Below are 26,334 nucleotides of genomic sequence, written 5' to 3' on the forward strand. Positions count from 1 at the left end.
TGCCCACAATATTTTAAAGCCTTATCAATTTCCTAAAATACTTAAAAATAGATTAAGACATTACAGAAATATTCTACTTCCACTATCTCAAACTGTGCTGGTCTAGTAAAAGAAAGGTTAAGAGTGGCCAGATATATGAAATAGATATACAAACATGAGTTAACTCACTATGGTAATAAAAAACGTTTAAATGCTAAATGTTCATATAAGCTGGAGTTACAAAACCACTGATACATTCAAAACACCTAACACAAATTCCAAGAAAACACTTGTAAAACAAATGCAAGATTTTAAGACTGTACCTAATCAAAATGAACTATGTAAATATTTGTGCATTCGGAGCTAATTCTACTACCATCTTATATTTTTGAAATAAAAATGAAATCTAAAGTGTTTTAGGATGTATAAAAGATTATCTATTTTGACATGAAGCTAAATACTAAACTGCTTTGTGATGTGTGATCGGATATTATTTTTCCAATAACTTCTTGTTGAAACTCTCATAGTTCCAATAACTCGGTGGGAACGAAAGATCACTTTTATAGCATGTACCAAATGAAAATTCACAAGAAACTCCAGAGGACTTAAATTAACCAGTAACTTAAATCTTATCATTTTAAACAGGGTCTCATCCAAAACGATGGTTAAGTGAGAAGCTATATACTAAAAACTCTTCCTGAGAGGCAAACCACTAACTATTACCTATTCATTTCCTTGATGTCTTTATGAATTTTAAGTCCAGTCCTTAAAGAATAAAGTATGAATGGCTAGCTAATCGCAGATGTTTTCATGTTCTGAAAAAAGGTAAAGAGCAAACACTAGTTAACATTATGGCATTTACCCAACAAGTGTGTGAAAGGATCGGGATATGCCACCCCAAAATATGCCACTCTGACAGAAGAATAATTTTAAACTGGAAAGCATGAGTTCCTGAAAGCCCTTATCAACCGAAAAGCAGGGCCTCCCCAAAGAATTTATCAATCTCCTACCCTGGGGCAACTCTAATCTCTTCTGGAAGATAAATCTGCAAATCACCCAGACATTGCCACAAACTATCATAACATCTCTTTCATCTATTCTCCTAAGGGTCCATTTGTCTACCTTTTTCAAAAAGTCACTTGCTTTTCCATTAAGCTCCTTTTCCCCTCCTCCCTTTCCCTTACTTAGTATAGAGATCACAAATTCTAACCATCTCTCTGAGTTACTCATCTCTGGATACTCCCACATGTTAATAATAAACTTTTCTATTTTCTCTTGTTAATCTGTCTTTTGTCAGTCTAATTTATAGGGCCTCAGAAAGAGAACCTAGGAGGGTAGAAGAGGGGGAGAAAAAACTTTTATTCAACATGTGTAAAGGCAAATTAAAGTTTCAAAGCCTCCACCCTGTTTATTTTCTTTTAATTGTGCTTTGTGCCATCTTATTTCATTCCATCTTCCTTTCCCTAAATAATGTTATGGACTGAATTGTGATCCCATCCCCTCCAAATTCATATACTGAAGTTGTAACCCCCCATGTCAGAATGTAACCATATTTGAAGATAAAGTCTTTGAAAAAGATGATGAACTTAAAGGAGGATGTTAAGATGGGCCCCATTCCAATCCTGTGTCCCTATAAAAGGAGGAAATTTAGGCACACTGAAAAACAGTTACACCGCACAGAGAAGACAATAAGAAGAGGCAGCAAGAGGGTGGCCATCTGTAAGCCAAGGAGAGAGGTCACTGAGGAAACCAATCCTGCCTATACCTTGATCTTGGGCTTCTTTCCAACCTCCAGAACTATGAGAAAGTAAATTTGTTTAAGCCACCCAGTTTGTGAAGTTTTGTTGTGGCAGCCTTCACAAACTAATACTAATAGCAATATTAGAAATACGCTAATTAAAAATGTTGATGCATTTCCTGGTGTGGCCGGTTAGCTCAGTTGGTTAGAGCGTGGCGCTGGTAATACCAAGGTTGCCGGTTAGATCCCCGCATGGGCCACTGTGAGCTGTGCCCTCCTTAAAAAGAAAAATTAAAAATTAAAAAATAAAAATGTTTATGTATTTCCTTTACACATGTATCAACTGGTATATACAAGAGATTATTACCAAAATGGGGATGGGGGGGGTAGGGTACAAATCAGCAATCCTATTAACACCTCAGGGATTCAAGCCTATTAGGAATCTTCTACCAGATTTTGTTACAAGGTCTAAAGCCCCATGTGGACAGAGAGAGTCAAGATTTTTAAATGCTTCCATTACAAATATCCTAATTTCTCATCAGTCACCTAATTTACAACTTGTTCATGAATCCATGTCAGAAGTCTGAACTATCAACAATAAAAATTCCCCAGGGGAAAACTGGTTCTTAAAAGATCCTAATCTAAATTTACTATCTTTTTAATTGTACATGCCTGACTATATTTTTTAAAGAAATACAGATCATTGATTAATTAAATATCAAAATCTAGTTATTTGAATTGAAATATGATGCGCTTTAGCAAAAAGTACACAAATAAATGGGACTTTTTCTATTTCTACTATTTTACTTCCAAACCCACCAAATTTGTGCCAAACGCTTTCAATGAAAAACGTACTCAAATTGATTTCATCAGAATAAGCATCAAACTTACTATCTTTATATATAATGGTTTGTATTTCAGATAGCTTAAGCTTTAAAAATCACAAAGCCCTTTAAAACACCTGAAATCAACCAAGAGCTAAGGAATTCTCTAACTAGACTCAGAGTTCGGGCTTCAGAGCCAACATTCCTGGATTCAAATCAGTTCAACAGGTTATTAGGTTGGATGACCTTGGCAAGTTAACATAGTCTCAGTTTCTTTTCTTCATTAAAATTGAGATTACTATGACTCATTTTGCAAGATTCAACCTGAAAGCTGTTAAAAACAGCTACAAAAAGACAACTACCCTTTACTACCTGACTCTACATTCAAATCTTTGGATAAGGTTAAGTTTTTTAATATTTAGTCAAATTACTAACATTCCTTAATTAAGACAGGAACCAGAGGCGACTATTCAAATTCATCCTTAGTTTTCTTTACATTAATAGTAAATTTGTGGAACATTCCTTTAGTGTAAGCTTATTTTAATATATTAATAGAGTTCATTTAAAAAGTGGGTCTTCCTCTTCTCAATTCAGGCCTAAAGCCAATTATATGAGGCAGAGCAAAGAAGCCAAAGGATCCAGACTAGATATGAGAGGGTATCAAGATGGGAGTAGCCCAGCACAGGATGTCAGCATCAAAGCAGGGTGAGCAAAGGCATCCATGCAGAGGGAAAGCCAGGGACGAAGCACTGAGACCAAAAGTATGAGGAAGGAGTCCATGTGGGGAGAAGGAAGCAGCTGTAACAGGGAGTCAAGAGACTAAGCAGGGAGAGAAAGGAGTCCACATAGGAGGGGTGACAGCAGCTACAATAGAAGACTGGTTATATATAGGGGAAATGATCAAATAAATATATTTAGAATAATGAAAGCTAAGTTCCACACTATCAAAGGCAGTAACTAATAATGGAAAGGGTAAAAACTACAGTGAATGCTGTGGTATTGTATTGTGTTGGTATGATTACTGATTAATTCACAGTCATATTAACAGTATTAAGATACTAATGTTCATATATAACAAAGGTACACATTTGTTTACGTATAAATTTTTTCCTTCCCCCCAGCTCTGTGCACTCGAGGTCCTAAGCAGAGTGACACTCCAATAACAATAAGCATACTTAACTTCTGGGTCGTGGCTTCTAAAATCCATTTTCCACTAAAAGAAACCAGAGCTTTTTGAAAAATTGCTGATTCCAGGGTTGGAAAAAGACGGCAAAATAAGCCTGGAATATTTTATTGTAGCAAAAAGGGAAGTGTCCAAATAATGACTGGAGAAGTATCTTAAAGGACATGGGACCAGCTTGAATTAGGTTGCCACTGACCGTATCAGGGACAATTTGAACACTAGAAAAGACATGTGAAAGACATCAACAAAAATGGTGATGAAATAGGCAATTCCACAAGCCTACCCACCCCTCCACAGATATGCCAAAATATCAAGCAAAATCTATCGGAACCAACCTTGTCAGAACTCTGAACAGTCAAAGGTTTAAGCAATCAAGCAAACTGTGGATGGAAAAGGGGCCATGTGGTAAACCTGACAAGCTCAGGAGACTGAAAATAACCACATAAGATAGTCTGAACATAAAAATTCCTAACTAAAAGCGAGTAGTGGCCGGTAGTCACACCCTTGGCCTGTAGCTTCCTTGACAAAGGTCAATCTTTACCTTAAGTGAGCCTATCTGTTGTCTCTTTTTGCATCTAAGATAACTACCCTTGGAAGGCCAGAGTAATCCCGTCCTCCCCCCACCCCCGCCTCAAGACACAAACCCACCAAACCAGAACAGGAAATTACAAAATCCCTCATTGTTATCTTGTTCCCCAAATACTATCTCTATGTGCTGTAAAATGCTATTAAATATCCTATAACCACCAATGTAAGAAAAGTGTGTCTCTCCATTTTACTTTTTATCCAATCCAAAGATTTTCCCGCTTTGCTTTCCCTCACTGTCTTAATCTACAACCAATGGATTTCATGTAACCCTCCTCCTTTGATTCTAATGTATAAAATAATTTGCACAACAGCCATTTTCTGGAGCATTTTCTCAATCCATTGAGACTTTGCTTCCCAGCAATTGTCATCAGTTTAACTCAAACTCATAAGCTTTCTCTAAGGCTGGATGTTTTTTCATCGACAAAACAAACTTTAAAACTGTAGGGAAGCTTTGTGGTATTTTTATTTGCCCTTGACCCACATCTCTTTCTGGCACATAAGTTTTTAAGACCCAATGTGGGACCCTGGTCTCTGGTTCCAGAGTGAGCAGAGTAGACCTTATTGTCACAGAATTGTTTGTCTTTATAAACCTATCCGTGGACAACCTGAGTAATACAAGAAGTACTTGCCTTTGTTTTGCCTAACATGGAAGGAAAAGCTGCTATGCAGAGGGCATTCACTCAAAACAACCTCCTGCCTGGAACAAAGTTCACAAATGATTAAGCAATTGCATACCCAAGGGTTGTGAGCAAAGTCTAGAGACTTTCTTTGGGAAATTACTTCATTACAAAGAACTCTCTTACACCAAGGAATTTAGAAAACTGGACACAAATGCCCAGAGTAAGTTGCATGCTCAGAAGGGAAAAAAAAAAAAACCCTGTGAAGACCCCCAAGCTTTCACTTCTGGCTGATCTTTTAGGTTCTGCAAAAGCAGGAAGTGAAGGCTAAGATAGTTATAAACAGTGTGGCTGAACATTAAAGAAATGCCCCAGCACAGATCTAGTAGGCAAAGACTGGGAGAGTTTACTTTTATTTTCACTTTATTTTTATTCATTTTTGGCGACAACCATATACGTCTGCAACAAAAAATTAGCTGAACACAGTAAAGATGCCTCTGTTCAAACAACTCTAAGAGCAGTTGTTCCATGAACAGCTGAAATAAAACTGCTATTGTATTGCATTGAAATTACTTCTGTAATTACGGAACCTCTGATAAAGTCTTATTAAACTACAACCTATGTCAGCTGTATTGCAAACACAACAGTAAGAGTTGGTTCTTTGCTTAGCTCGTGTGTAAAAGATTTGCAATCTTTACACAACATAATATACAGATCCTAATGATATTTAAACTTATATTTTGTTCATCACAAATTTTTTGTTAATTTCCTTAAATTTTTTCATTAAAATATTATTTTTTCTCAAATAAAAAAACCACTAGGTAACCACAAACTACGGGTCAGAGACTACCCAAGACAAAGAATATAGACTTTACAAAAATAGTTCAGAAAAATCACAGAATGAACACACAACTACAACCCACACAGCAAGCAACCCTGAGGATGGCAGAAAAAAATACTTGATTCCCAGCGTCTACATATTACAATATTCAAAATGTGCAATTTTTTACAAAAAAATTATACATATCTATAGATATAGATATCATGCAAAAAAAATAAAGTATGACCAATCGCAGGGGAAAATATTAGCAGAAACTGTCCCTGTTGAAGCACAGACATCAATTGTCTTACATACAAAGAGCTAAATGAAACCAAGAGAACAATGTCTCAACAAATAGAACACCAATAAAGAGACAGGAATTATAAAAAAGGAACCAAAGAGAAATTCTGGAAACAGAGTACAATAACTGAAAAGTAAAATTCAATAGTTTCAACAGCAGATTTGAGCCAGTGGAAGAATCAGAGAAATTAAAGATAGGTCACCTGAAATTATCAGTCTGAGGAGCAGGAAGGAAAAAAAAACCTCAAAAGAGCAGAAAAGACCTGTGGAACACCAAGAAGCACACCAACATACAAACAGATAACAGAAGTTCCAGAAGGAGAAAAGAGAAAACGGGAGAAAGAGTTATCTAAAGAAAAATGGCTAAGCCCTTAACGAAATTAGATAAAGACACAAACATACACATCCAAGAAGCTAACCAAACCCAGAATGAAAAACAAAAAAATTCACAGGAAGACATAATCAAACTCAAAAGCCAAATACCAAGAAAATCTTCAAAGCAGCAAGAGGCAACTAGTGACGTAAAAGGGATCCTCAATCAATATAACACATACCTAACAAAATTAAGGAAAAATACTGTATGATCATCTCAACTGGTAAAAAAAAAACGGCATTTGACAACAACCAACATCCTTACATGACATAAAAAAAAAAATTCAACAAACTAGAATAGAAGGGAACTTAACCTGATAAAGAGCATCTATGAAAAAACCACAGCTAACATAATACTCAACGGAGAAAGACAAAGTTTTTGCCCTACGATTAGGAACAAGACAAAGATACTTATACTTCTATTCAACACTGTATTGAAGTTCTAGCCAGAGCAGACAAGAAATAAAAGCATCCAAACTGGAGAGGTGAAGAAGTAAAACTATATTCACAGAATAGCATGATCTTATACACAGAAAATTCTAAAGAATCCATGAAAGAAACTATAAGAGTTATTAAATTCAACATCGCAGGATACAAGATCAAAACAAAAAACGCAGTTGTATTTCTATACATTAGCAATGACATTCCAAAAAGGAAATTTTAAAAATTCAATTATACTCACAGTAACATTCAAAAGAAAATATCTAGGAATAAATTTAACCAAGACAGTACAAAACTTGTTCACTAAATAAAAACTACAAAACAAGAACTTTTGGAAGACCATATAAAGATATCCCATGTTCAAGAATTGGGAAATTTAATATTAACATAGCAACACTACCCAAAGTGATATACAGATTCAACATAATACCATTAAAATCCTAACAAACTTTTCTGCAGAAACAGGAACGCTAGTCTCAAATTCATCTGAAACTGCAGGGGGCCCCAAATATCCAAAACAACACTGAAAAGGGAGAAAATACAGGTACAGGAGTCACATTTCTCTGTATCAAAACTTACTAGAAAGCTACTGATCAAAACAGTGTTGTACTGGCATAAGGAGATTTTATATATATATACCAATGAAATAGAACTGAGTCCAGAAATAAAGTCATGTATAAATGGCCAAATGATTTTTAACCAAAGTGCTAAGACCAATCATTCTATGAGGGAAAGAATCTTTCCAACAAGTGGTGCTGCGGTAACTGGGACCCCTATTCACACGATATACTGAAATAAACACTAAAATGGACCAAAGACCTTAACTATAAAAGCTAAAACTATAAAACCATAAGGAGCAAAAAAAGGAAAAAGAAAAACACGGAAGGCTTCATTATCTTGGATCTGGATTGGATTTTTATACACGACGCCAAACGCGTAAGTAGCAACAGAAAAAAGAAATTGGAACTCCATGAAAATTTTTAAGTTCTGTACAAAGGATATTCCCTAGAAAGTGAAAAGACAACAGAATGGGGAAGAATATTTGCAAATCATATCTGATAAAATCTAGTATCCAGAATGTTGAATTCTTGCAAATCATATCTGATAAGATCTAGTATCCAGAATATATATATTGAAAAATTCTCACAACTCAAGAAAAAGACAAACAACCCAATTTAAAAATAGGCAAAGGACTTGGATAGACATCTACCCCCCCAAAAAAAAATTAACAAGTATTGGTAAATATGTAAAGAAACTGGTATTCTTGCATTGTTGGTAGAGGTGATGCAAGCACTATGCAGTTTGACAATTCCTCAAAAAGTTTAACATATACCGCATGACCCAGCAATACCATACATATATATATATACACACACATATAGTACATATGTGTATATATATATACATATATACATCCAAAAGAATTGAAAATGGGTACTCAAATACTTGTACACCAATGTTCTTAGCAGATCTATTAACAATAGCCAAGAGATGCAAATATTCAAATTGTCCAGTAATAGATGAATGAATAAACAAAATGTAATATATACATTCAATGGAAGGAATGAAGTACTGACATGTGCTGTGAGAATTAACCTGAAAAATGTTAAAAGAAGCCAGACACAAAAGATTACATATTGTACAATTCCAGTTACATGAAAACTCCAGAATAGGTAAAGCCAGAAGGAGAAGCAGATTGATGGTTAACAGGAACTATTGGGAAGAAGGAATGGGGAGTGACTGCTGAATGGATACAGATTTTTCTTTTGGGGTGATGAAAACTGTTCTAGAATTTGACAGAGGTGTTGGTTTCACAACACCGTGAATGTACCAAATGCCACTGAACTGTATGCTTTAAAATAGTTAACTTCATTTAATGACTCTCTTTTCAATAAAAATAAATAGTAAGAATGCTGTATTATAACCCTTTGAATAAAACACCATGAATCCAGATAGGTATAATGTACACATTGAAAAATCTGCGGAAGAGGTTATTTACACAATTTTTAAGTACCTCCAGAAAAATACTTATTGCAGTGTTACAATAAATAGCCTAGCAAACAGCATGAGAAAGGCTTAACAGATCAAAGTGAACATCATTAGTAACAGGACAAATTAAAATTGTGTACCAAATAATAGAATGCAATGAGTAAAACACAGCATCACTTCACTTCTGCAATATCCTAGCCAAAGATACATACATAACCTGCATATAGCCTCTCTAAAAGTAAAGCCAACTTGACAGGCGTTATACTAAAACAATTGGCCCTTAATCTTCGTCAGGTTATAAAAGGACAACCATTTTTTAAAAATCATCAGGCTGTGACACATGTCCATTCCATATTTTTGGGAGTCATAATATTTTTAACTTTTGATACTTTGATATTTAACTCCACCGAATTTTGCTTCATTGTTGTAATACCATTAATAAAACTGTATTAGTATTTAGTAGGCATCTGCCGTGTTTCCACGAAAATAAGGGCTAACTGGACAATCCACTCTAATGCGTCTTTTGGAGCAAAAATTAATATAAGACCGGGTCTTATACTATAGTAAAATAACACTGGGTCTTACATTAATTTTTGCTCCAAAAGACGCATTAGAGCTGACTGTCCGGCTAGGTCTTATTTTCGGGGAAACATGGTACTAAGTGCTAAGTGATTTCCAGAATTCCCTAACAAAAAGTAAAAGAGGCCCCTTGCCTGGAGATTCTGATTCAATAGGTCATAAGCAGGGCCTAGACTTGTGTTTTTACACAAGCACTTAAGAATGATGATCATCAGGAAAGGATAGAAAATACTGTAATAAATACTCATCAAGAGGGAAAAAAATCTTGCTTAACGAACAAGGTCTCTACAGGTAGCAAAATAGTCTATTGCTTGACTATTTTTTTACAGTTTTGGTCAGAAAGCAGTGCCCAATATCTTGCTATTAAGTCTACTTAAAATTATAGATTAGACTCTCTCAAATATAAAAGAGTATTAATAAATTTCACAAGAAACCTAGAGTTATTAGAGGGAATCATAAAAAATAGAGCAGGAATGTTATGAGAATTATTATTAAGTTGATAATACATGAAAATTGCTATGTTCACCCCTCCAAAAAGAACTTTAATCAAGGGGGGAAAAGCATTAATGGAAACAGGGTGCTTTCAGTTCTCAAGTTTTTAGACTATTAAAGGTGTAATATGTAAAATATAACTAAAGAACTTTAAAACTTATAATGAACTGACTTAATTTTCATATAAACTTCACCACTACAAAAAAACGTAAACTTTATAATGTAAGCCAATTTTTATTCATTGAGCTTCTCTTTACTCACAAAACTGAGGCAGATTAAGTCATCCTGAAATTTTTTCCAAATCAGCTTATGGGATCCTTTTTTTTTAAGGGTTGGTAAAGGTATATTTTAATTCAGAATTATAAAGCACACAATATTAACTAATTAGGATAAAATTTAATTCAAATTGACTCATTTACTGAACAGCAAAATGGGGAAAACAAAGTGTTAAACACTGAAGATACAAAGCTCAAGAGGGTACTACCACTCCTGCCTGCTAGCAGCTAACAAGCTAACAGTTAACAAATAATTGTAAAACAAGGTGTTGCTGCCTCAAATCCTTTATCAGAAATATTGCATGATAAGCAAATTATTTTTTTAACTGAAGTATTTACTATGAGAAAGGTACCAATATTATGAGGGTTCAAATGAAGTAAACACACACTTAAAATATATATATATGTATACTGGGATCAGCTTAAATATGTTCTCTGAAAAGGAGAATTACTAAAAACTATGTAATTTACTCCTAAACGACAGCCAGTAATGACAGAAACTGGACAATGTGAACTCTGCCTCGAAAGCTTATGCTGTCATTTACTTCCATCATCTCTCAAACCCTCCCACAGAAATTAATTCAAGTGTAACAAATCCATTCTCTTGCCCCACCAATATATTTTCAGAAAGTAACCAAAATAACTTGTCTTCAAGTCCTATTTTATTTTACAAACTTATGAAATTTCTGCACTGTATTACAATATATTCACATACGTTGTAATGTAAAAAAGTCTTTAAGTTACTTGCCATCAAGTAAAATAACTGCAGCAAGAAGTGCTTGGTTTACCCTATGGGTTTCTTAAATTATGTGTATGAGAAAGCACTGTTATACTATGTAAAATCCGAGATGGTTTAGCTCAACTGGAAATTCAATATGAACAAAAATGAGCATAACTATATAGGGCTATAAAATCAAAAAGAACTACATTGAGGATATATCATATAATAAAGAATTTACTTTTTTTAAAACCAGGGTATTTGACACTAGAATTAGTAACTACCAAGCTGTTAATGTACCAATCCCTTCGGATACAAAGGTAAGCCTTTGTTACTTAATATTTTCACACTTATTTAGCCCAAGACACAAAACTATAATGCTTTATATTTTGTTTTAATTAAGCAGAAAATGAAATTACCCTCTCCAGCACTGATACAGAAAGAAAATGGAATTTATCGCTGTTTCTCCCTGAGTGCCAAGACACCTTGGCCAGTAACATATTCTAAAATTCAGAAAAACAAAACAAAACCTGAAAGTCATTTTGTGTTAAGAATTTAGAGTAAGCATGTAATATTTTTTAACAGGTTTCTTAAAACTTTTGGATGTTTCGTTTCTAAATAGTACTAAATCACTGTTGCAAATATATCTGAACTAATGAATCTAATCACTATACTCTCAAGATACCAAGCCAGTAACAACAGGTCAAACAACACGACTTACTAAGAGCCAGGTCTATATAAAATCAGGAGTAGAGAACATACTATGAGGGTGGTAAGCAGAGGGCTTTTAACAGCACACAGGAATAAGAAATCAGAACTTAACTTGAAGGAAAGAAAGTACTCAGAAGTTTTAAAGTTGTAATTACATGTCTGGAAATTTGCTTTCAAAAAATCAATCTGGTAGCTTGTTGTAAAATGAAGGGGAGTGGTGATTCAGTAGATCACCTGGAGAGGAAAAGATATTAAAATCTAAAACTTTGATTCCCAACACCATCAATTCATGACAGATGTTTTCACAATTTTGTTCCACTGAGTTCAATTTCAATTTAAGAGTTTCCCTGAGGGTGGCTGGTTAGCTCAGCTGGTTACAGCGTGGTGCTGATTAACACCAAAGTTACCGGTTAGATCCCCACATGGGCCACTGAGAGGTGCGCCCTCCTTTAAACAAACAAAAAGAACTTGCCCTCAACTTTTTAAAAAGCTCTATTCTAAAGAATGCAAGTCAAGTGTAGGAATAAGTGGGTAGTAGCAGTGAATATGAAGTGAAAAAAGGCAGAGAGATTGAAAAACAGAATCTACTGGTGGATGACAGTAGAGGAGGACTGGATGTGCAGAGCAAAGGAGAGTGAGAAACCAAAGATGAATACATTTCAAAGTTAGGAAATGAGGGGGACACAAGGATGGAAGATTTGGGGATGTTAAGAAATGGTGTTAACATAGTATGTTCACTTTTTGAGAATTTATCAAACTGTACACATATAATTTGTGCCCTTTTTGTGAGTATGTGTTACCATTAATAAAACGTTCAAATGAGAACTTTTTGAACAGAAAACCAAGAACAAAGCTCCCACCAACGTAGAGCTTGGTAACTTGAGTCAGTCACCAATGGCCAATGAGGTAATCATTCGTGCCTAGGTAAGAGAATCTCCATAAAGACTCGAATGGTATTCAGAGAATTTCCAGGTTGATGAATATGGCTACATCCCAAACTCCACAGGGACAGAAGCTCCTGCACTAGAGACCTTTCCAAACCTCACCCTATGTACCTCTTCATGTGGCTGTTTATGTTCTTTGTAACACCCTTTACAATAAACCAGTAATAGTAAGTAGTGTTTCCCTGAGTTCTGTGAGCCATTATAGCAAATTATTGAACCTGAGAATTGGAGGGAAGGGGAATCTCCAATCTGCAGACAAATGGGACAAAAGTGTGGATAACCTGGCAATCTACCAGTTGAGATTGGCATGTGAAGTGGGGGAGGCGGCAGTCCTATGGAACTGAGCCCTTAACCTATAGGGTCTACGCTAACTCCAGATAATTAGTGTTAGAAAATCCTAACTGAATTAAACTGTAGGACGCCCATTAGGTGTCCACAAAAAATTGGAGAATTTCTTGCAAGAGTATGAACAAACACACAAGCAAGCACATACACACAAGAGCAATCACTCCAAAAAAAAACAAAAAAGATTTTTCTAAATAGAGTTAACATGGGCAAGGGCACCACAAAGATAATTTCCTTCAGCCTAACCACCTCTCAGTAAGCACTGCTTACATACACAAAACTACCAAACAGCTTTTTATTGCCTCATTCTTAAATGTAAACAATCATCAAACATTAAAAACAATGAACACAAAGGAAACAATTCAAGTAGTAACCAGCCAAATTAATGAAATTTTCAGGACCTCAAGAATAAAGAGCAACTTGTAGACAGAAAAAAGAGCATTCTTTCACAATGAAGGAAAGAAATCAGACTGCATCAAGCTTCTTAATCATCACATACTGTTAAGACAACACACAAAACAGCTATCAAAGTCCTAAGGAAACTTATTTTGGTTCTTGAATACTGTACATTTTCAGACAGGCAATTCCTAAAACCAGAAGGAAAGAAAAAGGCCAGTAACCAACATTTTTTAGTCAGGTAAATATATGGACAGTTCATAAAAGAAATCGAATGACATAGGAAAAGATACTCATTACAAGAAAAATACAAATTCAAATACTGCAACTACTCACCTACTATATGGTAAAAATCTTTGTTAGGGCGGGTCCAGAAAAGGTTATAGTCTAAGGTTTATTTTGCCCCCTCTAATTAGAGAAAATCCTATTGAAGACTGCTATATTCCATCTATTCGGAGGTCTTTTCACACTGGCTGAGGGAGACACAAACCTTTCCTGGCCCTGTGTAAATACTGGAAAGTGTTTTGCCTGTCCTTTTCTGACGGTTCTATCCCCAGCCTCAGTAATTTCCACATATGCATGAAGAAGTCAGTCCTAAGTCAACGTGAGTGGACCCTTCTGCGTTCTCTGGACAGCACTTTCATCTCTATCATTTTGGCACACAAATTCTACCTATCTGACATCAAATTTTCAGCTGTCTCCCCAACTTTCAGTAAGACCACCAGGCTACGTTTGAATTCGCCCTCCTTGGGCTATAGCCTATTAATGTTCTTCAAGCAATGGGCTGAGGCATTTATAGGATTCACCACCTGCTTGTATCCCATGTTTAAAAGCCTGTTTCGTTTATTTTGTTTGGCTTTTTAGATTCCTTTGGTGATGAGAGAACCTGGTTATCTGGTTTCCTGTTATTCCATCAGAGCCAGAAATAAAAGCCAATTCAATTTTAACATTATGAGATTTTTCACTAAATTGAATGTTTTACATGTATGTATTTTCTATCATGGAATTTTTCTTGAAACGATCCAACTAATTCCAAGTAATTTAACGGTTTTCCAAAACAAAACCCAACAACAAAATCCAGCACTCAGCATCCAATCAAAACTTACCGGTCATACAAAAAAAGAGTAGAAAAACACTACCAAGAAGAAAAATCAGTTTATGAAAAGATATCCAGAAATGATATGATGGAATTAGCAGACAAGTACAGTAAAGCAGCTATTGTTAATGTTTAGAGTAAGGCAAAACATGAACATAAGAAAACAAAAAATATGAAAAACCCAAATAGAATTTCTAGAGAAAAAAATGCAATATCCAAAATGAAAAACACACTGGATAGGGTAAATAGCAGGTTAGACAATGCAGAAGAAAATGATCAGTGAATGAACTAATAGGGTAGCATTCAAATTATAAAAAAAAGTTAAAGGAAGACAAAGACGGACACTTTACAACTGAAATGTACAATTAAAAATTGAAATAAGGGGTCGGCCCAGTGGCTCAGGCGATTGGAGCTCCGTGCTCCTAACTCCGAAGGCTGCCGGTTTGATTCCCACGTGGGCCAGTGGGCTCTCAACCACAAGGTTGCCTGTTCAATTTGAGTCCCGCAAGGGATGGTGGGCAGCGCCCCTGCAACTAGCAATGGCAACTGGACCTGGAGCTGAGCTGTGCCCTCCCCTCCACAACTAAGACTGAAAGGACAACAACTTGACTTGGGGAAAAAAGTCCTGGAAGTACACACCATTCCCCAATAAAAGTCCTGTTCCCTTTCCCCAATAAAGAAGTTGTGGTATATATACACAATGGAATACTATTCGGCGTTAAGGAAAGATGATATAGGAGCATTTGTGACAACATGGATGGATCTTGAGAGTATAATGCTAAGTGAAATAAGTCAGACAGAAAAAGCAGAGAACCCTATGATTTCACTAATATGTGGTGTATAAACCAAAAACAACAAAAGAACAAGACAAACAAATGAGAAAGAAAAACTCATAGACACAGACAATGATTTAGTGGTTACCAGAGGGTAAGGGGGTGGGGGGTGGGTGATGAGTGTAAGGGGGATCAAATATATGGTGATGGAAGAAGAACTGACTCTGGGTGGTGAACACACAATGGGATTTATAGATGATGTAATACAGAATTGTACACCTGAAATCTATGTAAACTTACTAACAATTGTCACCCCAATAAATTTAATTTTAAAAAATCTTTTTAAAAAATTTGAAATAATTTCTAATATTTCTGCACCCAATGACAGTGACACACTTTTCATAAAGCAGAAAGTACAGGTGAGGGGGTCGCCGGTTAGCTAAGTTGGTTAGAGCGTGATGCTAGTAACACCAGGGTTGCCAGTTTGATCCCCACATGGGCCAGCGTGAGCTGGCGCCCTCCACTAGATTGAAACTACTTGACTTGGAGCTGATGGGTCCTGGAAAAAAAAACTTAAATAAATAAAAGTTTTTAAAAAAGAAAGTACAGGTGGAAAAGAAAATAGAAAACACTAATAGGAGACTTGAACACACCTTTCTCAGTCCAATACAAATATAGAATAAAAAATTAGTAAGACTATAGAAGACGTAAACCATACTCAAATATTGATTTTATATATCAAATGCTAAACCACCAAATGCAGAAAGTTTATCTTCTTTTCAAGCACCCATCTTAGGCTACAAAGAAAACTTTAATAAATTCCAAACAAAAGCATACATTTGACAATTCAATTAAACTAAAAATTAATAACAAACTCAAAAAACAAAGACTTTCAAATGTTACTCAAAAACAAAATAAACTAAAAGAAACAAATTCACAACACCAATTGAAAAAATCAGAACATATAGATAAATCCAAAAACTGCTGGAGCAGGGGGAATCAATAGAGAAGACACAATCACAAATAAACAAAACCAAAAATGACAAAGAACATTTGAAATCATGAGATACTTCGAACTTTATGTAAATAAAGTTGAAAACACAGAAATGGGCAATTTTTAGAAAAATACAATTTATTAAAAATGTCCCTAGTAGAGAGAAAAACCTAAACATAAAAGAAAAAAGTTCCATTACAAAAAAAGCACAGGTCCAAGTGTTCTTGAGAACTGAGGTTCTAGGCACTGCAGAAAAGAAACATACTATATAAGACAGAAGGATGCAGCACTATACACAATAGCTAAGACATGGAAACAACCGAAATGCCCATCGATCGTAGATGACTGGATTAAGAAGCTGTGGTACATTTATACAATGGAGTATTACGCAGCCATAAAGAAGAAAGAAATCTTATCATTTGCAACAACATGGATGGATCTAGAGAACATTATGTTAAGTGAAATAAGTCAGAAAGAGAAAGACAAGTACCATATGATCTCACTTATATGCGGAATCTAAAGAAAAGAATATGTGAATGAACTAATCAGAGACAGTTTTCAGGGCACAAAGAAAAAACCGAGAGTTGTTAGATGGGCGGAGGTGGGGGGGGGGGGTTGGGGATAAGGGGAAAGGTGAAGGGATTAGGAAGCAGCTGGTAACCACAAGATGGCCTCAGGGTTTTCTGAAAATTAATTTGGGGAAGGTATTTAATAATGTTGTAAAGATTTTGTTGGGTATCCGATGGACATGCGTCCTATTTGGGAGACCACCTCAGAGATACTGTGGATGCCTGATCATGGCATTATACACCAGAAGCTAAACAATAATGAATGCCAACTATAATTTTATATATATAATGTGATAGCTCGGTGTGAGGTCGGAGGGATAATGGATGGGGGGAGGGGGGTTCACAGTGTGAGGGATATAAATGATGAACGTCTAAGTATTACCTTGTCTTGTACACCTGAAACTAATAAAAAAAATAAAAAATAAAATAAAAATAAAAAGACAGAAGGAAATGAATAAAAACCTTGTAGTCCTAAATTTGAATTGGAAGTTATCAGTATGAACTTATTTGGTACTGTAGGGTAAATATACATTAAGATTCGCTTAGAACTTAAGTTCTTCTTTAAATATCAAGCATTCAAAACCTAATTCAATGCAATAAAGCCACTATCATCCTTTTAAAAAATCTTTCACTGACAGATAAATGGATAAAAAAGATGTGATACACACACGCACACAATGCATTATTACACACAATGCATTATTATCAGTCATACAAAAATGAGAAAATCCTGCCATTTGTAAAACATGAATGGACGTTGAGGGGTATTATGCTAAGTGAAATAAGTCAGAGAAAGAAATAATGTATGTTCTCAATTATATGTGGAATCTTAAAAAAAAACTAAATCATTGAAAAAGAGCTCAATAATACAAACTTCAAGTTACAAAATAAACAAGTACTAAGGATCTAAGACAGCAAACCTACTATAATTAACACTGTTGTTGAGATTAGATAGATAGATAGATAGATAGATAGATAGATAGATAGATAGATAGATAAATGTCTATATATACAAGTTAAGAGTACATCCTAAGAGTTTTCATCACAAGGAGAAATTTTCTAAATTTTATCCATGAGATGATGGATGCCAATGAAACTTACTGTGGTAATCATTTCACAATATATGTTAAGTCAAACCATTATGCCATAAGCCTTAAACTGGAGGATTAAAGGCATAAAAAAAAAATCCACCCCCCAAAAAATGATTTAAGGGACACAAAAACAAAACAAGAAATCTTAACCAATTTAGCCATAAGTTGCTTATCAAAAGATTCAGCATTATACATGTTACTCCATTAAGTGCAATTAAGCTTCCCATAAACATTTTTGCTGTATTTATTTTCTGAATGACACAATTACCAATAAACAGAGTGGCTCCAAACCAGCCTTTTAAACAATATTCTCCAGAAGAACACATACTACTATGGAATGAAAAAACAGAGGATGGAATAACAGAAGGAGGGAATTTTGAAGGAAGATTAGCTCATTCCTCTTGGTACCAGGTAATTACAGACAAAGGTGAAATAATGGTAATGACTATCAAAATGTGAAACCCACCAGACTAAATTAGTATGCATTTAATATGAAATTAACTCCATAATTGGTTATTTTGTGCTGAAACGCCACATCAGAGTATATAAATTATTAAACACTAGAAATCTTGACTTTGAGGACTGACAGGCACAGAAAATTGACAAAAGTAAAGATTGTACAGAAAGGAAAGAGAATCCTTATTGAGCACCCGTATGCAAATATCATGTTAACACTTTACATATCTAAATTTATCCTATTAAGAAAAGGTATTTAAATCCCCATTTTACAAATTTAAAAAACAACTTTAGCTTAAAGAGATTGTGTCAAAGGTGTCTCAGCTGGCTCCTAATGAGTCTCAATAATACAAATTATGTCTGTCTCAATTTTTTTCATGTAAATTATGACACAGAATTCATTTTTATACTTAAAACAAAATAATGGGCTTGACAATTTTGCATGTTAAAGACAAATCAACTTTTTAGAATTAGAAAATTGTATATTACTCATTAAGAACACAGTCTCCTTCCCTCAGCCAGTCAGTTTTAACTGTCCTACAGAATTTAATTTTTAGAGAAACCACTCACAGAAGTTACAGTTGTATTTTTCTCTGTAAGTTACAATAAAGAACTGCTCTCAGGGCTGGCCTGGTGGCTCATGCGGTTGGAGGTCCATGCAAGAGCTGCCGGTTGGATTCCCACATGGTCCAGTGGGCTCTCAACCACAAGGTTGCCGGTGCAACACCTCAACTCCTGCAAGGGATGGTGGGCAGCGCCCCCTGCAACTAAAATTGAACCCGGCACCTTGAGCTGAGCTGCCGCTGAGCTCCCAGACGGCTCAGTTGGTTGGAGGACATCCTCTCAACCGCAAGGTTGCAGGTTTCAACTCCTGCAAGGGATGGTGGGCTGCGCCCCCTGCAACTAGCAACGGCAACTGGACCTGGAGCTGAGCTGTGCCCTCCACAACTAAGATTGAAAGGACAACTTGACTCGGAAAAAAAAAACGTCCTGGAAGTACACACTGTTCCCCAATATAGTCCTGTTCCCCTTCCCCAATTAAAAAAAAGAAAAAGAAAAAAAAGAAATGCTCTCAGTCCTTTGAGGGGAAAATAATAGTGTTCTAATTTCCAGATTAAATGGCTTTTTGACACCCTTTTATATTTAATATAATTCCATTTTAAAAGCTACAATGATTAAGAAACTATAGCATTAATACACGAATAAAAATAAACATCATTGGAAGAGAGCAGAAAGTCCATACACCCAAATACATACGGAAACTTAGTTATGTGAGGAAAGTTGGGACAACTCCTACCTCAAAGCTTACTCAACATAACCATCAAATGGGTCAAAGATTTAGAGGAGAAAAAAGCAGTCACTAGAGAAGTGGGAAAAATTTTTATGCTCTCAAAGGGGAAGGAAGGCCTTTCTAAGTATGACACAGACAAAAGGAAGTGATAAAAATGTATTTATATATTCAAGTATATGCAAACGCAAAATCTGACAAAATATGACAAAATTCACAAGGTCTAAGTATGTTGTTACATACTGCGGGAGGGGAAAACTCGTCTCATGTAGCACACATAAAGGGCTGACGTTCATATATAAAATGCTCCTGCAAATCAACAGAAAAAGAACTCAATAAAAAAATGGAGAAAGACTATAAACAAAGTTCACAGAAAGGATCTTGTACATGAAAAATTTTCATTCAAAGGGACAAGGCAAAATGTGTAAGAAAAAGTCTGATCCCTATGAGTGCTGGAAATGTAGCTATTTGGAGAACAATTTGGCATAGTACTCAAAATTACACTTATAGGAATGTACTCCCCATATAGAAGGATATTCATGAGCATTGTTCATACAGTTTAAAAAACTTAATGGACATTCATAGAGGTCTGGTTAAATAAATGACTATTATTCAGCCAATAAAAAGAATGGGGTAACTCTACAAGTATTAGTATGAAATAACTTTCCAAGACATGTTCTTAAGTGAAAAAGGCTATAGAGCAGAGTGGATCTCATGCTACTGCTTCTATTAGGAAGAAAAAGAATATAACCTGCTTATATGTACATGGAAGGTCTCTCTAGAAAAATACATTAAGAAAAAAACTAACAGTGGTTTATTCAGACAAGTACTACTACTGAGCAACAGGAGTGAGTGACTTTTCTCTAAAAACCCTTGTACTTTTTGTAATTTGCACTGGGTGTGTGTTAAAAATAATGTTAAATACTCTTTAGCCTGACTCAACTTTACCATTTTTTGAATCCTCAAACTCTTAATATAATCCATCTTTTTCTGAAGCCAAGTTAGTTTAAAAAGAAGAGAACAAGTTTCAACAAATGAGTTGTAAAATGAGCCTAACACTATAAACAAGTCAGTTCACGAAGAATGCTAACAGAGACAGGACCCTTGGTATGAAATGGAAGATTTGGAAATTCAAATACCTTAAAGACCTTAAGATTATGAACACAGCTAAAAATATATACTCAATTGACACATACACAGCTTGCTAGGCAATTTGCTTAGAGTTTTACAAGTAGTAACTCATTTAGTCCTAACTACATCCCCTAGAGGTTGATATTATCTTTTCTTGAAAAACAGGTTTTTATACAGATGTGAAGCACATTTTAAAGTTCCCAAGGTTACAGTACTAGTCAGTGGCAGCTGAAATTCTTAACCACTATACACGTATATACATACTGGAAATAATTCAGAATCCTTTAGATAGAGATCTTACCTTGTATAAAATATGAGCTTTAATAATAGGTACTGAAGAAATTTTCTGAGTTCTGAGTTTTAGTCTTACCTGTCAAGCACTGTCTTGACTTATAGATATACCAAACTATACAAAATACAGATCTCAATCTCCTAGACAGGTAAAAGACAAACAGTTTGAGCTACCACTATAGTCACAACTGGCTTTCCACTAACCTAGACAATTATGTCCTCAAATTGCCTCGTCTTCTCATCAAATTCAGTCCTTGAAAGGTCCTAATTGAAAGGACTTAGGTGAAAACGTTTTTCACTCACTTTTCTCCATTTCCTATAAAAGGAACTCATTTTAATGAAAGAGAGACCAAAGAGTAATTCATGTGAAAAATCTGAAACTACTAGTTGTGTTACAGGAAAAAACTAAAGCAACTAGGCTTGCACTGGAAAAGTCCTTAAGATATCTTGATTATTATCAGGTGAAACCATTTTTCAAGTAGTTTTCAACATAGCTAGTGTTCCATAAAACACTGATTTCATCTCGCACCTGATGTTACTCATTGTTTATAGCCCCAAGCTTAGCATTCTTCTAGAGCTTTCACTAAATAAGCCTCCTTGCAAGGGATCTTTATAAAAGCAAAAATAAAGCTCTACAGGCATAAATCTGCATTTGTATCTCTGAGGAAACATAAAAGGATTATGCTCCTCAAAGACAATAAATAGTTAATATAAATGAATTGCCATGGCCTTCCTGATTTCTGAAAATGAGCCTAAAATTCTGTTCACTCAAATTTAAAAGTCACTCCTTGAAACCTAAAGTGTGTTTTATCTTTTTAAACCTGTGAGGACAATTTCACTAGGTTTCAATCTCTGGCTGAACAGCTCAAAATTGAAGAAAATTTTTAAAGGCAACAGTCATAATAAAGAAGTCTTCATCAGGCGGTCCCTTCAGAAAGCTACCAGCAAATCCAAAGCCAGTCTTTTAACAGACTAGAAGCTCATGTAACATATTATTTAAGTCTAGGCAGATAATACAGCTTCTAAATAAGCTGACAACAAATCAACTTGACTACAGATAATCTCCTAACAAATTTCACATAGTTCCCAAGCAGTTAAACAGTAGTTCTGTAATAAAAATATCAACTGCATACACTCAATTCTGGGGGTAAAAATAAAAGTTAAGCTAAATTATCTAAAATGTTAATAATTCTTTTATTCTGTAACTGCATTGAGAATATGAGTCAAGATCCCTGCCCTCAGAAAAGTTTGTGATAAAGATGGATAAACGTGAACAAGATAGAGACTGTGCTCTGAATGAAATAAATAAAATACAGAAGAAAGAAACCAAAAGGTGTAAGAGGGGAGTTGCCCACTTTACATAGAATGATTAGAGAAAGTACTCAAAATGTAACTTCTGAACTAAAATTGAGCTAACAGAAAAACAGAAGGAACAAACAACGTCAAGGCCCTTAAGACAGGAAGGAAAATGCCTGGTGTGTTCAAGAGAAAAAAGGCCAAAGGCCAATAGTCTAGGAAGACAGCAAGCAAGAGTGCACAGAAAAAGGGGAAAAACAATGCAGATGCTTGTAGGCTACAGAGTCTGCACACCGTTCTTAGGTCCAATGGTAAAACGCTCATTATTAGAGTCAGGGATGCTGGCAATAGTATTATTACTAGACTGTGATGAAACCACGATTCAAAATTCAAGGACTCTATTTACTCTATTCAGAGAAGTTCAGAGCAGACAAACTACTTGAGTTTAGGAATCTTACATTTCTGCTTTGTTTGTTAACTAAATACCTAGCACCAATGAAAGTGCGGGCACATAGCAGATACTTAAACATCTGCTATGGCAATGAATGAACATCACTAGCACAGATTGGCTCTCAAGAGATAAGAATCCTATATCCCCTGCCGAGTCAATGTTTTACAGTAAATAAGTTGTACCCTACTTTCTCATTTCCAAAACAGAAAGGTTGTCATTTATATTCCAGTTGTTCAAGTTACTAATGAGATAATATATAACATTTCAAGTCGATGGAAAGAAGATTGCTCTATGAATTCAAAACGGCATTCTTTTCCAACATGTCTTACATCACATGTTCATAAAAGCAATTTCTCCTTTCAATCCAAATTTCCTATAACAGATTTTTAGAAAACAAAAAGATGTCAATCTGGTTTTAAAGCAGTAAAAGTCAAATGCTGTAATTTGTATTTATCAACTACTATTCTGTAGAAATGACGTAATACATATATATCAATGAAGAATACACAAGTAGTTGTATACATATACGGTCAATCTGCAAAGTGATTCAATGGGAAACAAAGTCTTTTCAAAAAATGGAAGTGGGACAACTGGATACCTCTATCCAAACAACAACAAAAAAGAACCTCAACACTTTCCCCATACTACAAAAAAAAAAAAAAAAACTTCAAAATCGATCACAGATCTAAAAACATGAGCTAAACTACAAAATATGTAGGAAAAAGCAGGAGAAAAATTCTGTGACCTTGGGTTAGGCAAAGATTTCTTAGGACACAAAAAAGTACAAATCATGAAAGAAAAAAATTAACCAATTTTACTTCAAAATTTAAAATGTTCTTCAAAACACACTTAAGAAAATGAAGACAAACAAAAGACGGGGAGAAATTATTTGCAAAACATGTCTGATACACTTGTATCCAAAATATAGAAAGAATTCTTACAACACAATAATAAGAATATTGAGTTTTTTTAAATGGGCAAAAGACTTAAACAGACACTTCACCAAAGCACATAAACAGATGCTCAGGATCATTATTAAGAAAATACAAATTAAAATCACAATGCAAATTCAAACTATACATCCACTAGAATAATTAAAATTAAGACTGACAACATCAAATACTACCAAGAACACAGCACTAGAACTATATATAACGTTCACTGCTGATGGGAGTACAAAATGGTTCATTTTGTGCAACAGTTTTGGCAGGTTTTACCAGAATTAAATACACACAATTTATATGACCCTGCAAACCCATTGCTAGGTTATTTCCCAAGAGAAATGAAAACATTCGTTCACAAAAGTCCTGTATGCAAATGCTCACAGAAGCTTTATTCATAATAGACAAACACTGGAAACAATCCAAACGTCTAGTAACCAGAGAATGGATATTATGGATATTTATTGCATAGCCATACAACAGATCTTAACGATAAAAAAGAATTAGAATACATGCAACGACATGCATGAAAAAAGCCAGAAACAAAAGTCTACACACTGATTCCATATCTATATGTGTACATATATACATATATACACATACACACAGATATATATATATATATATATACACATATAACTTTCTGGAAAACAATACATGCTACAAAAAACAAGAAACAGATTGATGGTTTCCAGGGACTGGAGGTGAAGAGGGGCGACTATCTGTAAAGGACAAAGTATCTTGGGGGGGGAGGGTAATGAAAATGTTCTGTATTTTCATTGTGGTGGGTTACACAACTAATCTGTCAAAAATCTGCGAACTGTACACTAAAAAGTATATTTATTGTATGCATTCAATAAGCCTAATTTAAAAATGGGTTGATACCCCATTTAAAAAATTAGCAGGCAGACATTCACTTAGAAAGACTATTAAAAAATTAATTTATGTTGTAAAAATAGAGGATTAATAGTGTTTCCCGAATACAGGCAAACCTCAGAGATAATGTGGATTTGGCTACGGACCATTGCTATAAAGCGAGTTTTGCAATAAAGTGAGTTGTAATCTTTTGCTGGTGGAGGGTCTTACCTTCAGTTTGTTAAAATGCAGTATCTGTGTACCACACTAAATGAAGGGCAGTACAACGTATATTACTTTGCTTTATTATTTGCTCTATTCATTATTATGCTTATATTACTTTGACCCTAAATTTACTTTCTCTAGTTTGAGGAGTAATAATTCTACAATTTTTCCTCTATATCAAGGACTAAGTCCACTAATCCAAACTGGATGTTGATTTTTACTTTCAATTTATGGTAGAAGGAAACTAATTACTTTTCTTTTGATTATTTCTAGAAATATTATCACTACACCAAAAGATAGCTTTAATGTTGGCTAAATGCCCATTCAACTACAATGACAGTAAATATCAGAAAAACAAAGAAAAAGTACTCTAATGACTATTATCAACCAGCCTTAAGGTACTCTTCTTCCTTAAAAGACAGAAGTACTTAACATTAGATCGTTTCTTTTAAGGGGAGCAAATGACTTGTAGAGAGTGTTTTGCAAATTTGTGTGTGAGGGGAGGTGCTTGTCTTCTAGAATGGTCACACCTGTGCTATTACATACCGAAATAATTACATTATAAATGATCTTCCTTTTATTTATTACAGCTGTATACTATTGTGACCTTACGTGCACGGGATATTTTACTTCAGGATAGTAAAGGGGAAGTACTTGTTATAAAAGTTATGGATCTGACTATTTTATACCATTGCTCTATAGCTGTGCTGTCCATTATGGCCACGTTATTTAAATTTAAACATAACTTAAAATTCAGTTCCTCATATGCACTAGCCGCATTTCACATGCTCCAAAATGACATACAGCTAGTGATTACCACTGTAGACAAAGAACACGGCCATCATTTCACAAAGTTCTACTGGACAGCGCTGTTTTACCACTTAGAACACTAAGGAAGTTAGGTATAACAAAAAAATACAAATAAGTAATTTCAAATTCTGGCTCTGCTACTAAGGACCTTGGGTAAATTATTTAATCTCAGGCTGAGTTTCTTAAAACCATTAAATGGAAGTAGCACTTATTTCACACAGTAATTAGAAAAAGTACTTTCTAAACTGAGTACTATATAAACACAAGTTATGAAGTGATCCAAAAAGAAACTATCCCTGAATGAGATCAAACCCATGTGAAGGGTATATTATAAACAAGTCACCACAAGAAAAATAAAATTTAGTTGCTAAGGATAAAATCAATATTTTCTAAGTTCCTGAAAAATAATAGTATTTTACTTTCCTCCTATCACCTAACAACTGTTAACTATGAGCGATAATTGGTTGGGCATCTAGGCTCTGCTGCTGATAGGAATAAAAGAAAAAATGGTGGCGCCACTATGGAAAACATGGTGGTTCCTCAAATAATAGAATTACCACAATCCAGCAATTCCACTCTTAGGTATACACCACAAAGAATTAAAAACACTGATTCAAACAGGTATTTATTTGTACACACTAGTTCACAGCAGCAGTGTTCACATCAGCCAAAAGGTGGAAGCACCCCAAGTGCCCATCAACAGATGAATGGGTAAACAAATGTGGTATAGCGTACAATGGATTGCCTTAAAAAGAA

General features: G+C 34.9%; 1 protein-coding gene across 7 annotated transcripts in view; it reads right to left on the minus strand.

The window, feature by feature from the left end:
* GPBP1 (GC-rich promoter binding protein 1) overlaps positions 1–26,334 on the minus strand; it is a 69,324-nt gene that overhangs the window by 34,915 nt on the left and 8,075 nt on the right. For 2 of the 7 annotated variants that reach the window (XM_081053742.1, XM_081053739.1), the window contains exon 3: positions 19,822–19,887. The exons of the other annotated variants lie outside the window; for them this stretch is intronic. The gene's annotated coding sequence lies outside the window, so the exon portion shown is untranslated. The remainder of the gene's footprint in view (positions 1–19,821; positions 19,888–26,334) is intronic. 7 annotated transcript variants of the gene reach the window in all.

This window comes from Rhinolophus hipposideros (assembly GCF_964194185.1).
Source record: "Rhinolophus hipposideros genome assembly, chromosome: 7".
NCBI lineage: Eukaryota > Metazoa > Chordata > Mammalia > Chiroptera > Rhinolophidae > Rhinolophus > Rhinolophus hipposideros.